This window comes from Schistocerca serialis, chromosome 3 (assembly GCF_023864345.2).
Source record: "Schistocerca serialis cubense isolate TAMUIC-IGC-003099 chromosome 3, iqSchSeri2.2, whole genome shotgun sequence".
Taxonomy (NCBI): Eukaryota; Metazoa; Arthropoda; class Insecta; order Orthoptera; family Acrididae; genus Schistocerca; species Schistocerca serialis.
Window position 1 is genome coordinate 239,087,299 of NC_064640.1, and position 21,931 is coordinate 239,109,229.

The 21,931-nt window shown below is 42.6% G+C and overlaps 1 long non-coding RNA gene across 1 annotated transcript in view; it reads right to left on the reverse strand.

The window, feature by feature from the left end:
* The window catches only part of LOC126471576 (uncharacterized), a 272,508-nt gene that overhangs the window by 93,310 nt on the left and 157,267 nt on the right, over positions 1-21,931 (reverse strand). Inside the window, exon 3 of the long non-coding RNA XR_007586344.1 lies at positions 13,704-13,792. This is a non-coding gene — a long non-coding RNA (uncharacterized LOC126471576). The remainder of the gene's footprint in view (positions 1-13,703; positions 13,793-21,931) is intronic.

Sequence of the window (21,931 nt, forward strand, 5' to 3'; positions counted from 1 at the left end):
AAAATAAAAAGCCATTTTAAATATACAAGATCTAGTCTCGTAGGAGGACTTGGAACTTCGGAAGACCTAAGAACAAATGCTGTGTACTTGTTTGACTATTAAATTATAAATCTGTAACAAACATATAGTAAAACTCAATTCAGATGGACTTTAAATTTTCCGTTCGCATTTGTAGCCCACGTGTATCATAAGACACTCCTAACTAAGGCTATTAAATTCCTTGGCCATGCATCATGAAACGGACATCTCTTGATTGCAGTTCATATTTAAGGAAGCAAGAGCTAAGTTACCTAACGTACAGCGCGCTACTCTTTAAGTGGAATTGCGTTTTCAGATTATCACTTTTATTAAGAATCTTAGTTTATTAGGTTTCCTCAACTACATCCACGATTGCATTTTGATACCGGTAAGAGACTGAAGAGGAACAGTTATAGGCATCGACGCTATTCGTTAGTTATCTACACTCTAAGACTGATGAGTTTCTTCTCATCCGGAATAGTGTGATTTGTTCATGTCACTCAATAAATTATTACCAAGTTGCCCGTGAATAACAGGGCAATGCTGGCTGCATTCCTTCATGAAGAGCAAGAGCAACGTTGGTTACTGCCGAATTTTATCAAATCAAAGCAACCAAAATATTCTATTTGCGATGACTCCTCCATCCAAATAAATCTACAGTAAAAAATGGCTCTGAGCACTATGGGACTTAACATCTGAGGTCATCAGTCCCCTAGAACTTAGAACTACTTAAACCTAACTAACCTAAGGGCATCACACACATCCACGCCCGAGGCCGGATTCGAACCTGCGACCGTAGCAGTCGCGCGGTCCCGGACTGAAGCGACTAGAACCGCTCGACCACCGCGGCCGGCAAATCTACAGACGTTAGGATCAGTAATTGTGAACAAAAATTATACTAAAGAAATGGAATGTCTCTGGTGACGGCACAGCTGTTTCACGACTCAATCTCTGGTAGTGGTCCTGTCATATTACCGTAACCCTTCATTCGTTGTCCTTCGAGATGCCTTCCTCAGTTTCTTATATTATCTGCATTGCAAGCGACCTTCATCAATTTCTGTGTGAAACAAGGCAGGAGACAGTTCAAGAATCCTCTTTTTCAATAAGTTTTGGGGGAGAATATTATTGTATTTTCCTGTTTTTCAGTTATTTCTAGGCAAAATCTGAGCAGATTACTTAACATTTCAACCATAGAGGAAATAATTCCTTTTAAGAGTATTTTCTTAGCTATTCCTATTGGAACCTGTTTCTCGATATTCTGTATCATCTATATTATCCCATTATCCCACAACTTCGCTCGGGAAATCCGTCGTCAAAACTAACTTACTCTCTCACGACCTACTGCTGTGATAAAAATGTGCAACCACAGTAACTGTGTTAAATTTAGTAAGCATCACATGAAACTGCACTTCAAAATTCACAGACTGGATTGGAATCTGCCTTTTCTATTTACCCCTGCAGTTTGAGAGCATTCAGTTCTTCACAATGGCTTATTCCAAAGAACAAAAAGATGTGAGTCAAATCTGCTTTATATGTACGAAACCACGGCTCCGTATTCGAAAACTGAACTACCTGTTCGAAACAAGTAGAAAACAGAAGAATGAAAGATACGCACAAGTATAACGTCTCGTAGGCATCAATACAGTTAGGGAGTGAACAGTAGGCTAGTTCAGCAGAAAAAAAGATTGGGAAAGGAATCTGCTGCAGCCTACTAGAGGCGTCCCCTCTCTGTATGGTCCTGATGTGAATTAGGGAAGCTGTAGACCATCTAAATCAGAATGCCACAATGGGAATTTAACAGTGCCTCTCTCCTCCTACCCTAACTCCACTCAAACACACGCAATAATAATCTAGTTGAAACAAGTATCGACTGGTCTGTTTCTGTTAATTGTACTGTGTATCTATTGAAAAATGGCACGTAAAAAAAAAAGAAAAACACTCTTTCCCACTTGTTTCACTATTTTTGCAACCTCACTTGTTTCACTATTTTTGCCGGCCGGAGTGGCCGAGCGGTTAAAGGCGCTACAGTCTGGAACCGCACGAACGCTACGGTCGTAGGATCGAATCCTGCCTCGGGCATGGATGTGTGTGCTGTCCTTAGGTTAGTTAGGTTTGAGTAGTTCTAAGTTCTAGGGGACTTATGACCACAGCAGTTGAGTCCCATAGTGCTCAGAGCCATTTGAACCATTTTTTTCACTATTTTTGCAACCTAGGTTTCGGGTTATTAGCGCACTGTCCACCATTACTGAGAAATATATTGTTGCGTAAATGGTACAAACGTAAACAACATCAAAATTACAGTCCTCAAAGAAATTAATTGCAAATACCAAACATACAAAAATACCGTTGCAATAAGTAGAATACTAACTCCAGTAACTGCCAACTTCATTTATAGTTGGACACCAATGGAAAAGAAATGAAATGGCCAATCAGTCACTTTTGACAGTATCAAAGAGTGGAGAGTAACTGAAGTCAGTCCAGTTCACTGCACTACAGGAAACATCCCGAACCGCTTCTAAAATGAACAAACGGACTTCAGAAATCCCCATTTCTTTATATTGCCAAAACTGTCCAATCTATTTTTTTTTTTAAATTGCGCTTCCACTATAAATGCATCTGCCATTTATTGATGTCAGTTTTCTATGATTGTGAATGCTATTGTATTGTACTTCGTATCAGCAATTAATTTCTTTGCGGACTGTACCATTATGCATAACTTTTTTGTCAATAATGGTAGATAATGAATTAATTACCCGAAACATACCTCGCGAAAATAAATAATTTGTGCAAAAAGCGCAAAAAGTATGTTTTCAAAATACGTCAGTTTTTGTGCTTAGGCCTTCATACCTGAGCAAAACAATGTAGTACCCAGAAGTGACGAATGACAAAACAGAACTTCACGGGTTGACAGCGTATGTGATGTTATATCGCTGATTACAAAATCGTGTCAAATTTAGTAAGACGGTTCAATATAAGACTACTTATCAGTCTGGCGGTGCGTCCCCTTTGGCCTGGACGTGTGCGCTAACTCGGCTGGAATGAGTGTCATGAAGCTGGTGTATTCTCTCTTCAGGCAAACTGGCCTACAAGTGTGTAACGTTGTATTCGCGACACACCAATGTGCCGCGACATGTCAGGTGTGTTGTGAGGCTGTTGACACCTCAACGCCGGGCGTCGCGAATTCGCATCATATCACTGCGACTCTAGTAAATGTAAGGTTAACTGTTTTCAGCGCCAGTGCCGCTACCAACGCTTCTGACTTTTGTTGCCATGTCCTGAGTGTTTCGGGTATTTCTAGACTGACATCATTTTTGATTTTATTCTTCCATGAAGAAATTTATTTAGGCATTAAGGGGCAAACATCTTCTAATCTTCCATAAATAAAAACCTAGAAGATAAATAAATTTATCGCAAAACCGTTTCTTGAAGTAGCTCAACTTGCAAGAAATCGCCCGTCATTATACGTTATTATACGGATAATATAAAAAAAGTGTAGTATTCACTATATGTGTTTGCTTTTTTTGCACCTAGGAAGAAAATATATGTAGGGCTGTTTCGAAAGTTTGAAACGCACATTAATGTGTCGCAAACAAAAAAGGTTGATAGTGGGCGTTGGGACGAAGTTGACGTCTGAGCTGGTCCCACACACGTTCTATCGAGGACAGATCTGGGGATTAGATGGCCACGGGAGTGCCTCAGTTCACTCACATAGTTCATAGAAACGTGTCCTATGTGTGGACGACCGTTGTCCTATTGAAAAATGACATCACGATACTTTCGCATGAAAGGCAACACATCAGGACGCAGATTGTACGAGGGTTGGAACTTTAATAGTGGCAACTATTCATTTACAGCTCGTACAAAATAGATAAGTGTTTCAATGTTCTACTGACCTTCAAAGTAGTCACCAGCATTGTGTATAACCCGTTGCCAGCGATGTGGAAGTCGCAGGATACTCTTAGCATGTGTTGACAGTTCGAGCGGCGCGGCCTATTGTCCGACGAATTTGTAGCAGTTCTAAAGTGAATGTCGTAAAGTGTTTCCTTCACTTTAGAAATCGAGTTGAACTCACGAGGGCTTAAGTCAGGAGAGCGCAGTAGGTGGTATAGCACTTAGCAGCCCCATCAGCAAAGCAAATCAGTAACAGCTTGCACTGTACGTGCATGAGCATTGTCCTGCAAAATGATGGTCAGGTCCTGCAGAAAGTGTCATCACTTCTGGCTCTATGCTGTTCATTTTTGGAACACAGCCTACGGCTAGCTTAGAGACAGAAATGATGACACTTTCTGTAGGTCCTGACCATCATTTTGCAGGACAATGATCAAGCACGTACAGCGCAAGCTGTTACTGATTTGTTTGACTGATACGGTTGCTAAGTGCTGTACCGCCTACTGCACTCCCCTGACTTAAGCCCTCGTGCGTTCAACTCGATTTCTAAACTGAAGGAAATACTTCACGGCATTAGCTTCAAAACTGCTACAAATTCGTCGGCCGCTCTAACTGTCAACATAACTGGCACTGCTAAGAGTATCTTACGACTTCCACATCGCTGGCAACGGGTTATACACAATGCTGATGAGTACTTTGAAGGTCAGGAAAACTTTGAAACACACTGTATATTGTACCAGCTGCAAATAAATAGTTACTACTATTAAAGTTCCAAGTCAGACGCCGTCGATCGGAACCTTGACGAGTATGTCTGCCCTCAGGTTCCCATGCAGTCCAACATCGGGCCACTGTCACAACCGAACTTTCCACAAATCTGGATACTGCACGATTCGAGCAGCTGGCCAAATGCAGACCCACAATGAGGCCCCTTTCAAACTGTGTCAGTTGCTGATGACGCTGTCTCATATGAGTACGCGGCACCGTCGTGTCTTTTACAGCGATCACTCAATATATGACGCTGGTCCTTTACATAGCCTACCAAGCCTCGTAATAACACTAAACACGAACAACTCTAATGCACTCTGGTGGACATTCTACTCGTCAGAAAGATATTGCAACTCTATAATCATTAACATACTCGGTGACGTCGTGTGCACGGACGAAGATGCACTAACATCCGACCACGTCGTCTGTGTGCTTAACTTTTTTTGTCAGGCAATGCATATAAGAACACGTAATTGATTACTTGTGTGTGTTACTATGTTATACTACATTACGTATCTTAACCTGCAGAAGCAGAAAATTCGTTTTGACTCTCCGATCACACATTAATCCCATTTAGACGGGAATATTACAAAACGAAATGGCAATATCGACTTGGCGTTCACAGTTATATATACCGCAGCATCGATCTCACGTTACGCTTCATTAACAGCAGAATTACCTCGAGAGTAATTTGGTATCGTCGACGTTGTTGGTAGTGGTGGTGATAGTGGTTGTGGTTGTAGTTGTAGTTGTAGTAGTAATCTGAAAGAAAATCTGGAGATATGAACCTCTTATGTGGCTGTTTCTTTGTGACTCTGAAAAGGTCACAGTCTGAGTCATTTAGTAATTGATAAAATTTAGATGGACCTAAATCTGATCTCATACTGTAAAGTGTCTTCGCTAAATGACTATGAATAGATTTTGCTGAAAACATCAACATGTTGATGTTTATCGAGATAGGAGTAATAGATATTGTGAGCTTCTTGCCCTAACGTTAGTACCAATGTGACGCGATGCAATTTGTTATTCACCGTGATTAACATGTCCAAATGAAGGTGGCAAGTAATTTAACATCGTCCACCATTAGGAAGCTTCAGAATTTTTTTTCTGTTGCGATCCTTACCAAAATAATAAATTTAGTGAAACGTGTACACTGTACGCGATAGCCAGAAGCCATGCGGCAGTAAGAACGTAGCAACCAGTTTACCTTGCACTAGTCCTCCATACCTTTGCACCTGGCCCTTCCACTAACACGACTCTTTGCGTCACAGCAATTATGTTAATTTTCCATGATATAGAGGGTCAGGCGTCCTGAATATGTATCTTCTGCCTGCCGAAGTGGAATTTACATGTCCAGTCTTCTCGCCTCGTTGAAGAGCAGCTGTTCTATTTTTGTTCGTGTTGCGACTGGTATCTTACATCAGTCTCCGTACCCTAATTCAGGTGTTGAAAGTATTAATTGCTAAAGTCGCATACACATGCTGTCAAAGAGCAAGGCTGTATATGTTTAAAATATCTAATGCCCTGGACGATGGACCTAGCTACACAGGTTTGAGTGAAAATATTGGCTACTTGATCTTACATAAAGTACATAATGTGTAACAAAAAGAGCAAATAATAATGTTAAAGCATCATTGCATTATTGTGACTCCAGTAGTGAATGGCAGTTAAACCGTTATTACAACGAATCATTTAACTACAGTGATTACGTTATGTCACGTCTAGACTCGATATCACGAGCTCAACCTGTTAGCACGCCAATAATGTAATAACTGATCATTTACGCCGGCCGCTGTGACCGAGCGGTTCTAGGCGCTTCAGTCTGGAACCGCGAGACCGCTACGGTCGCAGGTTTGAATCCTGCCTCGGGCATGGCTGCGTGTAATGTCCTTAGGTTAGTTAGGTATAAGTAGTTCTAAGTTCTAGGGAGCTGATGACCACGGGATGTTAAGTCCCATAGTGCTAGGAGCCATTTGAACCATTTGACCATTTACATCAACATTCAATACGGAGCAGTAAAAACTGGACGTGAAAAACCGAAATTAACGTTTTGAACCTCAGTAAATGAACTATACTGCGGTGAACTATCGGACAAGACTTTTAGCGAATACGACTTCAAAGTCTGCAGTTTGCATGAAAATGATATGAGACGAAGCAGTCATTTGGATGCGCTTTAATAACTTTCAGATGTCTTGACCACACTTTTGATTATTCTCAAAATCGCATTATCCCTTTCGACATTCCATCATTTTCATAGGATGATGGAGGGTGGTATGTCGAAACGCATGAGGCGATTTCGGAAATAATAAAAAGTGTGATCAAGACATCTGAAAGTTGTTAAAATGCTACTTCAACACATTTGTGGTACAGCATGAATGTCAATTTTATAACGACAAAAAATACTTTCCAAAGGAAAAGGCACATTATGTGCCAGGAGCCATTCTGTACGAGTTTCTTTATATATATATTTTATATGTCATGTTGTATAGGACCATATTGAGAAAGAAGTCTCCATGGTCATGGATGAGTCAGTACATGAAATAGTAACAGAAGAGTAGTAATAGATTAAATGAATGTACCTGAATCCTATGCAGACAATAACACAAAAGTTTAAATGAATATAATCAACAACGTAACACAGGAATTATCTCAATTTGTTAACTTTTCCAGGAATTCCTCGACTGAATAGAAGGAGTGAGTCCTGAGGAAACTTTTCAGTTAAGACTTGAAAGTGCGTGCATTACTGCCAAGATTTTTAATTCTTATGGTCGATTACTGAAAATGGATGCAGCAGAATACTGCACGCGATTCTGCGCACGAGTCAAGGAGGAGCATTCCAAATGCAGATTGTATTTCTGACTAATATTAACTGAGTGAAAGCTGTTAACTCTTAGGAATAATCTGATATTGTTAACAACAATCGACATTAAAGAACTACAAACGACCTTAAAGAAAATATGTATTAGGAGGCCAATGTCAGAATTCACGGACTAATGAACAAGGGTCGACAAGAGGTTCGCGAATTTACACCACAAATTGCTCGAACCACCTGTTTCTGAGTCAAAAATACCCTTTTTGAACCAGAATAGTTACACCAAAAAATAATAACATACGTCATAAGCGAATGAAAAAAAGCAAAGTAGACTACTTTTCGTGTTTTTGGAAATTTGTGGTAAGTTCCTATGGGACCAAACTGCTGAGGTCATCGGTCCCTAGGCTTACACACTATTTAATCTAAGTTAAACTAACTTACGCTAAGGACAACATACACCCATGCCCCGAGGGAGGACTCTAGCCTCCGACAGGGGGACCCGCGCGAACTATGGCATGGCGCCTAGACCACGCGAACTATGGCATGGCGCCCTAGACCGCGCGAACTATGGCATGGCGCCTAGACCGCGCGGATACCCCGCGCGGCTCTACTTTTCGTGTTGAACTATCACTGGTAAATAAAGCAATGTATACCGATTAGCAAGGTATACGTACAAAAAATAGGAACAGAAAGAACCCCTTAACAAACCATGACCTTTATCGTGTTCTACGCCACTGTTGAGAGTCGTACTGTGGCGAAGTATGGTACAAAGCTTCGGTGGCGCCGTAATTTTGCATGGCCCGGCGCCTGACCCCACACATCTATCTTAATGATAGCTGTATTCTTATTTACTATTTGCTTCTGCTTCCAGGGAGTGATCTGTACTTCTAGATGCTTTGAAGAATAATTTAAATATAGTTCCTTCAGCGAGGAAATTCTTTTGGTGTAGGCCACGTAAAGCGTTTCCTTATGCGCGAAAGTGATACCTAGCAATGTCAGTTACAAATTCTTCAGTACAGGGTATGTGAAAAGATGTTTTTTTTTGCTTTTACGCAAATATGTACACATAAAAGGAGCTGTGGTTACAAAACACGCAGATGTAACGACGGAACGGCGGGAATTTTGCAGATATGGGGGGGTGCACTTCCTCAAGTATCTACTAATTATAACGAAGGATGTGCGGGACAGAATGAGCTTAACAACAGAAGTAGACTGTACGTGAATGGTTACAAACACTATGACTATTTGGCCGCAGTAAGGCATGGAAATCAGGCCGTGATTTCGCGAAACTTCATGTAATTTTTAAAATTCGTGGTTATTGTCATCGTACAATCACAGAGATGTATTACATAAATGATGAATAAAAGACTCTTCATCTATACTCTGCAATCTAATCCATGGTAGAAGGTACTTCTTAGTTTACCATATACTAACGTTCCTCCAAGTCCCCTTTACGGATGGAAGGCGAGACGAATTATTTGTTGTCTGTTACTAACTAATGCCATCACAGTCTGTGCGGAAGCGATACGTAGGGCACCTAGGAATATTCGTAGATTCCGATCTGAAAACGTGTTCATGGACTTTCGAAAGTAGATTTTTTTCCAAATATTACGAGTCCCTTCCACGTATAGCGGGTAAGACTTCTTAGAATTACAGTTACACTCAACAGACGGAAAAGAACGGGACCATACGCCTCTCTTGATTAGTGTATGTTCGATGCGATCTGCCAGTGCACACACCTTAGCTCTATTCCAATCTAGGAAGTTGTGCAAATGTTTTGTAAGCAATATATTGTAGTCAAACTGCGTGTACAAAGTATCCTACCAATAAAACAAATCCTGTCACATTTTTTTCTTATAACTGAGTCCAAATAATCATTTTTATATGATTGAATCAAGTTTTAATTAATTAAAAACATTTTCCGTTTCAAGAAGAAAACAGAATTTATAGCACTGCATTAACAGCTGGTTGCCAGACAGCGCACCAGATCAACATGTACACATCAGACTGACTACTACTTCAATTTTTTATTTGATGTCATCTCCTCAGAAAGCCGCGTCATCTTCATGCATCCATACTGCCTTATCACGCTTGCTGAGGTGCATGTGAAACTACTACTGCGTCTATGGGGAGACTTAACATCGAGATCAACATGTTGCCTTTCGCCTCATATTACACTTCAAATCCGGTCGCAAAGCTGACTAGATTTTATTCGGCAGGCGTCGGTATAGTGCCGAACCTAAGGCTATTCTCAAAGTTGAAAATCACCGACTCTGTCCGGCTGCCTCAACCTATTGTTCTTATATCATCATGTGATACTACGAATAACGATCCGTTTTCCTCAAGGCAACTGAGGACAACCGAGTGTGTTTGTATTACAGACTTAAAAATGATAACCCGGTTTTAGTATGATCATACAACAGTAAACGCGCTGCCCAGACAGCAATGTAGAAAAGAACCAAGTCAACAAATGTCAACAATAATTCACTGTCTAGAAGAAAGTAGGTGGTTACTCAGAAGACACGGTCGGACGTCGAAGTAGCTTGGTACACTTACACATCATCAACAGTTATGTAGATGATAATAGTTACAATTTTCTGTGACGGTATTAGCGGCCAACAGAGTACATTAGTGTTGTTTGTGTTAAGTGTTGTTCCATACATGGTAGGGTATATAAGGAGCGCGATCAGTGTCAGATATTAAGTGATCACTGTGAAGGACACGAAGACGCGGTGTACTCGTGTGAAACAGCATTATAAGCATATGAGAGATTAAAAGGGGCCTAATTGTGGATCTTCTTTTGGCTGTCTCTTCGAGTCGTGCAATATCCAGTTTTGTGAAGCATTCGGATCCGACTTTGGTGAGATATTGGACTGCATGGGGACAAGAGGGCTGGTATACTCGTCCTCAAGTTTCCAGCCGATTACGCCTGACCACCACAACGGAGGCTCACCGCAATGCGCACCAAGCACATCTTAACCGCTTCACATCTGTGCCTGCCATCTGAGAACAAGTAATGGACTTCTTGCAACGTCCTGTGTCATCACGCACCACTGATCGGAGACTAGTAGCTGCCGGACGAGGGTATCACCATCCCGTATGTCGGCTCCCGTTAGCATGACAATACAACCGCATGTATTTGGAGTGGTTACCGGGAAGCATGCACGTCGTATTGTGTTTAGCGATGAATGGTCGTTCTGCACTACCCCGGATGACCATCGTCGGCGAGTTTGACGGCGACCTTAGGAGAGGTTCCATTCTTCCAATGCTTAGGAGAGGAACACCTGTGTTACTCCAGGAGTCACAGTAAGGAGCCGTAGAGTATGATTCCAGATTACGGACAGTAATGATTGAGGGAACTCTGACAGAAAAACAGTACGTCACTGCCATCCAGCGTCCTCATCATGGAACAGTATCAGGATGCTATTTTTCAACAGGACAATACTCGTCCACAATTGTTACGTGTCTCCATGAACTGTCTGCAGGATGTCGAGGTATTTGCCGAGGTATATGATTCGTGTTCCCACCCCACCCCCCCCCCCCCCCACCCCCGGTAGCTGAGTGGTCAGCGCGACAGAATGTCAGTCCGATTCCCGGCTGGGTCAGAGATTTTCTCCGCTCAGGGACTGGGTGTTGTGTTGTCCTAATCATCATCATTTCATCCCCATCGACGCGCAAGTCGCCGAAGTGGCGTCAAATCGAAAGACTTGCACCCGGCGAACGGTCTCCCCGACGGGAGGCCCTAATCACACGACATTTACATTTATTTAGCATGATTCGTGGATCTGTCCCCAATTGGACATGTGGTACTAGGTCGGACGTCAACTCTGTCCTAGTACCAGTGCCCAGCATATTAAGGACCAGTTACAACAATTTGAGCCATTTAGCCTTAGGAGAGGATACGAAAGGTTTAAGAAACGCTTCACAACCGAATTGGTGCACGCATCAAAGCCAGAAGGGGTATAACGTTGTAGTGATAAGTGGGCTCAAACTACCAAAGTCTTCGTAAATTTGATTCGATATTGCAATCACTGAAATAACACATCACATACCCTCTCCGCCCATGAAGATTCATTTCGGTTCCTCCACCGCTTCTGGGGGCATCGTCTTTTATTGTCAGGCAGCATATGTTATGATCGGAAACAAATATGACTGGAGAAGACTTACTCCTATGTTCAACTGTGGGCCACTCAAAGAGGTTTTCGCAGTTTATGTAAGGCGACGTCTGCTCTCAGAGCTTGATTCTTAACTTTTGTCTAATATTGTAGCATAATTTGCAAGTTGCTATTAAATCAACGGGAACACCTACTGAGCAAAACTTCGTATGAGGGACCACCACCACTCTCTTGTGTACTGCCAGAGTCGTTTGTTATAGCATCACAGGAAGGTGGTAGTCGTTACTTTAGGCGCTGGATTCGAAATTGTTCTGTGTACCTGATGACATGTCTGTGAGCGCAGACTGTCAGAGCATAGCTTATGGGACCCAATGTATCTTAATACTAACTAAATACTTAGGTATTACTGTAACGAACAACAAATTGGAACGATCACATAGTTCATGTTGTGGGCAAAGCAAACCAAAGACTGCGATTTATTGGCAGAATACTTATAAAGTGCAACAGGTGTACTAAAAGTACTGCTTACAACACGCTTGTCCGCCCTCTTCTGGAGAACTGCTGTGCGGTGTGGAATATGGACTCCACATCAGATGGGACTGACGGAGGACATCGAAAAAGTTCAAATAAGGGCAGCTCGTTTTGTATTATAGCGAAATACGCGAGAGAGCGCCGCGGACAAAATACGTGAAATGGCATCTTAATCATTGAAACAAAGGCAGGATCCTCTCGTGAAATCTCAATCCCCACCTTTCTCACCCGACTGCGAAAATATTCTGTTGGCGCCGACGTACAAAGGGAGGTGTGGTGTCACCGCCAGACACCACACTTGCTAGGTGGTAGCTTAAATCGGCCGCGGTCCATTTAGTACATGTCGGACCCGCGTGTCGCCACTGTGTGATCGCAGACCGAGCGCCACCACAAGGCAGGTCTCGAGATACGGGATAGCACTCGCCCCAGTTGTACGACGACTTTGCTAGCGACTACACTGACGAAGCCTTTCTCTCATTTGCCGAGAGACAGTTAGAATAGCCTTCAGCTAAGTCCATGGCTACGACCTAGCAAGGCGCCATTAGCCTTACATAGTTTGATAGTTATCGTATGAAATGTCTCATCAAGAATGCTGTATTCACAACAAGGATAAATAAAAGTTAAGTATTCGAGGAGCTGCATACTTTTCTTATTAGAATTCAATACTTATCCTGTTCCAGAATTCACGCCCGTCTGCGTTAGATAGCGTGCATTTCGGCCTCCTCTATCTACAAGGTGTTGGCACATTTGCCAACACATCAGGAGGAATGATCATCATGATAATATAAGAGAAATCAGAGCTCGCACAGAAAGATTTAAGTGTTCGTTCGAGAGTGGAACGGTAGATAAATAGCTTGAAGGTGGTTTGACGAATCCTCTGTCAGGCATTTAATTGTGAATTGCAGAGTAATCATGTAGATGTAGACGTAGGGCAATTACTCTGTTAGAGGTCTCGAGATTATGTCTGAAGTGATAAATGCTTTTAAGATTATAGACAGAACATACTAAATATTAACAGAAGGAGACTGCAGAGGACTGTCGCAAAGGAACAATAGATATAATTAGACAAGCAACTTCAGAATTAAGTAGAACAACCTTTCCGTGAAATCATGAAACGGCGCAAAATGCAAAAACAGATCCTCCCTGTTGAGGTCTGAAGCTCAAAACCTTTGCTTAACACAGAGACTCCTTTAACAGGACACATATAGGAAAGACATGTCAACATAAATCAAGGATGTTTGGAATACTGTAAAATGTTCCAATCAGTAAATGCCCATCAAAACGTCGGATTTATTTTTGGCGGAAACACAGGCCAACTAATACCTCCTACCATTTTACATGGAAGTAATTTTGCTGCAGCTGGGGTTCTAGTTTCAAGGTGATCTTTTCATCTTCTACACGGTTTAATTACAACCAATGACTATATCATCACTTTAGATCTAATGTGTTTTTCATACACCGTAATTCACTGCCAGTTCTGACCATACGTGGTTTGACAAACGTGTGACACACAAACGTTAAAGTGATATCAGCGTTCTCTTTCTGAGCTGTCCGAAGTTATTCTGTCAACGTACCACTGGGTTCCGGGAAGGTGCAGCAGTACGCACGAGCTGGCAGCATTAGACTTTGGCTTTCTGACGTACGTCCCGTCGCTCTCAGCTTCCTGTAACAGAAAATTCCATACCGCTATATTATTTGCTGCCCTTGAATTTTGTTAACACATAAGATACTTTGTACTGCACTTGCGTTAAGTTTACCACATGGAATTACAGCCTAGGAATGTTAAGGGAGGTAGAAGATATTTATGCTTAGTAAGCGTGACAGGATACTAATTGCAGAGTATCTGAGTAGTCAGCATCAGAAATTCAGTGATGAGGAAAATGGGGAAAATTCAAACCATCGTTCAATATGACTTACATAACTATTGTCCAAGCAAGGTCTTAAGGGATGGGAAAGACCCACCGCGATTGAATAGCAATGTTAGAAAAGTGCTACATAAGCAAAGAAAGCTTTATCACAGACTTAAGAGAAGCCAAAACCTAGCGGACAAATAAAAGCTGAGCGAAACGAAAATGAGCATAAGGAGAGCAGTGTGAAACAAATGTTCAATCAATGTGAAACAAAAATGCTGTCATCAACCAAACTGAGTAAAAACCCTAAGAGGTTTTGGTTTTATGTAAAATTAGAAAGCTTTTCGAAAACCACTATTCATTCACTCAGTGACCATACTGGCACCCAAACAGAAAATAACAGACAGAATGCCGAAATACTGAATTCGGTCTCCCGAAATTCCTTCATCGCGGAGATCGTAACACGGTCTCTCCTTTCAGTCATGCTACGAGCGTGGAAATGGCAGGTACTGAGATAGCCGGCCGTGGAATAGAAAATCAACTACAATCACTTAGTAGTGGAAAGGCATTAGAGCGAGACGAAATACCTATAAGATTCTACGAAGATTATGCGAAAGAACTTGCTCCCCCTGTGGCAGCAGTTTATCGTAGATCGCTGGAGCAACGAAGGGTAACTAGCGAGTGGAAGGAAGCACAGGTCATTCCCGTTTTCGAGAAGGACCGTAGGATAGATGCACATAATTATAGGCCTATATCGCTGATGTCAATCTATGTAGATTTATGGAACATGTTTTATGCTCAAGAATTATGACATTTTTCGAGAGCGAAAATCTTCTCTATAGAAATCAACATGGATTCCCAACACAGAGATCTTGCGTAACTCAGCTCGCTCTGTTCCTCCATGAGATCCATAGCACTGTAGGCCACGGCACTCAGGTTAATGCCGTGTTGCTTGACTTCTGGAAGGCATTTGACACCGTCCCGCACTACCGGTTAGCCAAAAAAATACGAGCTTATCGAGTGTCGGACCAGATTTGCGACTGGATTCAAGTCTTTCTTGCAGATAGAACTCAACACATCGCCCTTAACAGAACAAAATCGACAGATGTATAGGCAATTTTCTAAATATTCCAAGGAAGTGTGATAGGATCGTTACTGTTTACAATGAATGTAAATGATGTAGTAGAAACCTTCGGAAGCTCTTTAAGACTGTTCGCAGATGATTCGGTTGCCTATAACAAAGTAGCAACGCCAGAAGACAGTGTCGATTTGCAGAATGATCTGCAGAGGACTGATGAATGGTGCAGACGCTGGCAGTTGACCCTGGACGTGAATAAATGTAACATATTGCGCATATATATGAAAGGAAATCGCTACTGTACAATTACACTATTGATGACAAACTGCTGGAAACAGCCTCTACCGTAAAATATCTATAAATAACTATCCAGAGGGACGATAAATGAAATGACCACATAAAACAAATAGTAGGAAAAGGAGATGCGAGACTGAGATTCATAGGAGGAATCTTAAGGAAATGTGACTCGTCCACGAAGGAAGTGGCTTACAAAGCGCTTGTTCGACCGATTCTTGAGTATTGTTCATCAGTCTGGGATCCTTACCAAATACGACTGATAGAAGAGATAGAAATGGAAATGAGCGTGTGAAATTGTGGGCCGAGAGTCCCCCATTCGGGGAAGTTCAGTCACCGAGGGCAAGTACTTATTGCATTCGACGCCACATGGGCGATTTGCGCGTCGGAGATGGGGATGAAATGATAAGGACAAAACAACACCCAGTCCATGAGAGGAGAAAATCTCCGAATCAGCCGGGAATCGAAACCGGGCCCTTAGGATTGACATTCTGTCGCGCTGACCACTCAGCTACCGGGGGCGGACAATTCCTAAAGTTGGTCTACATTTATAATGGTATATACATACGGCAGCCAAATAAGTGTCTGTGCGTTTGGGGTAACAAACAAAAACTGACTAGATGTGAAGCGTTAAAACGTAAATAACACTTTTGGACAAGTTATTAGGACACCTTTTCAGACGCTACGTCATTGCAGAAGCCAACATACTTTTTGATCGAATTGCTTTTTCTCTTTGTTTTATGAACGTTTCGGATATATGTGATCATTATCAGATACCTCTGTCTGGTGATGATCAAATAGGTCAAAATCGACCATTAAATAAGGTAAAAGAAACTGCGATGAAAGATTGGGTTGCTGGGTACTTCAGTGTGATTACTCATTATCTCACTGGGTGACAAGGTCGATCACTCTGTATCATTTATTGCACTATCTGTCGGTCTCTCTGAACGAGCGAAGTAATTAATAACCGTTTTACAAGCTGGCCAGTTTAGATCTTCTCATCTAACGTTTCATGAACTGTCTAAACTTTTTACTTCCCGTCTCCAAAATTGTGAAACGCAGCACGGCGGAAGATTTGGCTGCAGTGCGAATGCCGAAGGGTCACCCAGTCAAATTTCTAATACGTCTTCAAGAGTTTCGTAAATATGTGCTAGCGTTTCTACGGAGAATTACGTTGAATAGCATTACAGTAGGTATCTTTGGATTCAAAATACGTGGAAAGTTATGCATTTATTTATAAATTAGTACTAAAGTCACTTGCTGTCGGAATCAGTACTAAAAAGAACGAGCGCTTCTATCGATAGAATGTACATTGCCCGACAAGAAAACTAAAACAGGCAGAAGGGGAGAAGGACGTGAGACATCCGAACTGGTCCCACAGATGTTCTACTGGGAACAGATCTGGATAACTTGCTGGCCATGGGAGTACATCAACAGCGCAGTCAGTTCACAGAGACGGGTCCCATACGTGGACGAGCACTGTACTGTTGAAAATGGCACCACGATATTGTCGCATGAGACGTAACACCATGACGCAGGCAGTCCGTGATGGATCATTGTGCCATAAGAGTTCCCTCAATCACCACCAGCCGCGACTTGAAGTCGTACCCAATGGTTCCCACGCCATGACGTCAGGAGTAACAACGTTGTGCCTGGCTCTAAGCACGATGAGACTTAACATCTGAGGTCATCAGTTCCCTAGCCTTAGAACTACTTAAACCTAATTAACCTAAGGACATGACACACATCCACACCCGAGGCAGGATTCGAATCTGCGACCGTAGCAGTAGCGCGGTTCCGTACTGAAGCGCCTAGAACCGCTCGGCCACAGCGGCCGGCCGTTGTGCCTCTCTGAAACACAGCTAGAATGAGACCTCTTCACATGTCGCCGTCATACTCGCCGACGATAGGTCATCCGGGGTCTTGTAGAACCACGATTCATCACTGAACACAACGCAACGTCATTCATCAGCTGCACTTGCTTCCCAGTCATGACACCACTTCAAAGCAGCCGTTTACGTTGTGTTGTTGACGACAGCTTACGTATGGGACGCTAAGTCCCTACTCCGGCTGCTGCTAGTCTCTGACCAATGGTGCGGTATGATGTAGAATATAGCAGTGAGTCCATTACTTGTTCTGGGATGGAAGGCACAGATGCGAAGGGTTACGAAGTGTTTGGTGGGAGGATGTGGTAGACCGGAACCTTGACGAGAAGTATGCCTTCCCTGAACGTTCCCGTGCAGTCCATCGGGGCACTGTCACTGCCCCACATATTGCACGATTCGACCAGCCGACAAAACGGAGATACAGAATGAGACTCTTGTCGGATGACGATAATGCTGCCTCACACGAGTATGCGGCATATCCATGTCACTCACTGTGATCACTCAATATCTTACACTGTTCACGGACTATATATACACTACCAGATCTGGTACCAACACTTCATACGAACAACATTAATGTACTTCTTTGATGGCCGTTCTACCTGTCGCAGAGAATTTTAGCAGCTCTGATCATTTACATACCCACCGGTGATGTATACATGTAGGAACTTACATTGATATCTGCCCATGTCTTCTAGGCACTGTATAACCCTTTGTCAACGGCCTTGCCGCAATGGTAACACCGGTTCCCGTCGGATGACCGATGTTAAGCGCTGTTGGGCTTGGCTTGCGCTTGGATGTGTCACCGTCTGGGTCTGCCGAGTGTTGTTGGCAACCGGGGCTCACTCAGCCCTTGTGAGGCCAATTGAGAAGTAGCGACACCATCACGAAAACTGACAACATCCGGGAGAGCGGTGTGCCGACTACATGCCCCTCAGTATTTGCATCTGGTGACGCCTAAGAGCTGAGGATGACACGGTTGCGGGTTGGTACAGTTGGGGCTTCACGGCCTGGTCGGACAGTGTTTGTTTTATATAATGCTTAAACATAAAAAATCTCATCGTTCAGAGGAAATGAGAATTTCTTACCGGCCTTGTGTCATAGCCACATGCCTTGTTATAGTTGTGCGCCTGATAGGCAACGAAAACAAGGTTGAAGATGATCGCGCTAGTCAGCATTCTTGTAAAATATATATCCAATAACCTCATCTTCCGTAGTATGTTACAAAGGAAGAAATCTGACCCGTCTTCATTTTCATGGTCAGGGTAACGCTGTCGATGCGAAAAATGCCGATTTACTTCTACCTAATTGGTTGGACGGTAAAATTCACATCCCCAAGAGAAGTAAGCCCACGTTGAGTGATACTGGAGCATTCCGAGAAAAGTAATTATTTAGAAATAGTCCCTTATACTTACGACTCTCTTAATGACATCCACATCGTCTAGCTACAGTGAAGCTGAATTAGATGCCATAATTTCGTATATAATTATCTATGAGTGAGTATTTCGCGCGTTGTTTTAATTAGTACATGAGAAGCGTCCAGTTCTCAACGCTTCGGAGACATTTTGGGTCATACACAGAGGAAAATTACTGGCTAAATGGAACACAGCAAGTGTAACGCAAACGGTGCTTCACCTTTGTAACAGAGAACGTAAAGGTTGTGTACATATGTTCTTTTTGTGGCGAAGAATACGTTCTCTACAACCACCTCGAGTTATGGGATGAAAAGGTAAATAGAATTCGGCAGGTTATGTAGTAGGAGCCGGTTAGTCCCGGCGGAGGTTCGAGTCCTCCCTCGGGCATGGCTGTGTGTGTTTGTCCTTAGGATAATTTAGGTTAAGTAGGGTGTAAGCTTAGGGACTGACGACCTTAGCAGTTAAGTCCCATACGATTTCACACACATTTGAACATTTTTTTGTAGTAGGAGCGGCTGAGGGTTATGTACATAAACGGAGTGTACGAGCGTGTCCACCAGCCAGCAGTACTATTTACGTTATTTTCAATCGATTTCGAACTGTTTCTTTACGAAAATCGCGTTGATTCCTTACTTATGAAGTACAGTATTTCACTCATGATGAAACCAAGATACCCGACTCGTGTAAATCTACTTTCTTCGAACTACAGATAGACATTAATCTGGCATTCACGGTTGGTATGATAAAAATTATTGCACCAACTGTATAGATATTTATCGCCGAAGATGTTGGCAGACATTGTAGGCATCGAGATTACCGAAAGTCACCTAGTGATGTGTTCGACGACAGCCGTGCAGTTGCGAAACAATAACACAGCTACACTGTGAGCTTTAGGGGCAACTGGTGACACAGCTCTATCACCCCTCAGCGAACTATCGATCTGCTCAACCAGCAAAGAAGGGAACCAACCCAGCGCAGTTACTGACAACTAGAAGTCGAACAACATGGTGTTCCAAAAAGACGAACGCCAATCATTTCTATATGCGTTAACGTAAATTTGAAGTTTTACGAATGTGTGAACTGTTATTATAATTTCAAAACGCCAACGATATGTTCGGCATACTGTCCTATGCTCAAGCGATCCAGCGATCAATAAATGAAATGACGCTGAGGTGCGCATTCTCGAGCTAGATAATATTGCAGTTTTTGTTGTACATGGGCCATCAAAGTGATTTCCTATTTTTGCAGTAAAACGATTCCACCATTTTAACAACTTACCAGGTCACACAGTTCCATCACTTCTCGTTACACATTACTCAAATGGATCAAATGGCTCTGAGCACTATGGGACTTAACTGCTAAGGTCATCAGTCCCCTAGAACTTAGAACACACATCCATGCCCGAGGCAGGATTCGAACCTGCGACAGTAGCGGTCGCGCGGTTCCAGACTGCAGCGCGTAGAACCGCTTGGCCACCCCGGCCGGCTTACACATTACTCCCTGTTTTTAAGTGTACATGTGATTTTAATATAAACATTGACATGGGCAGTGGTAGTTATTTCTTTATACTTACAGACTACTTCCTAGGTTACTACGATTTGTCATATCAATTCTGCTACCATTAACTTCGTTGTAAACAATACAGCTAACTCTATTTTTATGGTACGAAATGTTTTCCTTCAACACAAGAGCACTGAAACGGATGCTAGTAGGTACAGAAGCGTGTAGATGTATTAAAGTTACCGGTCTAAAGCGAAATTCTAGTTAGGTTTCCAGGTATGTGAGCTGATCATAGACTTTTAAGTAACAGAAAACAGTATCTTGCCTTCAACGGCGAGTGTTCATCAGAGACAAGGGTATCGTCAGGAGTTCCCCAGGGAAGTGTGAAAGGGCCGCTGTTATTTTCTATATACATAAATGATCTGTCGAACAGGATAAGAAGCAGTCTGCAGCTGTTTGCTGATGATGCTGTGGTGTATAGGAAAGTGACGTCGTTCAGTAACTGTAGGAGGATGTAAGATGATTTAGACAAAACTTCTAGTTGGTGTGATGAATGACAGTTAGCTCTAAATATAGAGAAATGTAAGTTAATGTAGATGAGTAGGAAAAAAACTCACAGTTTTCGAATACAGTATTAATAGTGTGCTGTCTGACACAGTCAAGTCTATTAAATATATGCGCGTAACGTTGCAAAGCATTATGAAATGGAATGAGTCTGTAAGGATTGTAGTAGGGAAGGGGAATGGTAGACTTCGGTTTATTGGGAGAATTTTAGGAAAGTGTGGTTTATATATAAATACGAGCGCGTATAAGACACTAGTGCGACCCATTTTTGAGTACTGTTCGAGTGTTTGGAATCCGCACCAGGTCGGATTAAAGGAAAACATCGAAGCAATTCAGAACCGGTAGTTTCGAACAACACGCAAGCGTTACGGAGATGGTTCGGGAACTCAAATGGGAATCACTGGAGGGGATGGGACGTTCTTTTCAAGGAGCACTATTGAGAAAATTTATAGAAGCGAAATTGAGGCTGACTGCAGAAAGATTCTACTGTCAAAAATGTTCAAAGGTGTGTGAATTCCTAAGGGACCAAACTGCTTAGGTCATCGGCCCCTAGACTTACACACAACTTAAACTAACTTAAACTAAGTTATGCTAAGAACAACACACACGCACACACACACACACACACACACACACACACACACACACACACACACACACACACACACACATGCCCGAGGGAGGAATCGAACCTCCGGCGGAAGGGGCATGCTACTGTCGCAACCGTACATTTCGTGTAAGGACCATGAGAGAAGATCAGAGAGATTGGGTCTGTATAGTGTCATGTAGACAGTAGTTTGTGGCCGAGTGGTTCTAGGCGCTTCGGTCCGGAAACGCGCTGCTGCTACGGTTTCAAGTTCGAATCGTGCTTCAGGCATGGATGTGTGTGATGTCCTTAGGTTAGTTAGGTTTAAGTAGTTCTAAGTCTAGGGGACTGATGACCTCAGATGTTAAGTCTAATAATGTTTAGAGCCATTTTTAGAAAGTAGTTTTTCCCTCTCTCTATTTGCGAGTGGAACAGAAAAGGAAATGATTTTGCAGAGGCACGGGGTAACCTCCGCCACACACCGTAGGTGGTTTGCGGAGTACGTATGTAGATTTAAATGGAGTTGAATATAGCTAATAAAAGCTAAAATTAAATCTCACTTACGTCACTCCAACAATCAGTTTATAGGCATGAGTCGAGGGAGAATGGAGACAGCGTCCTTGCATACC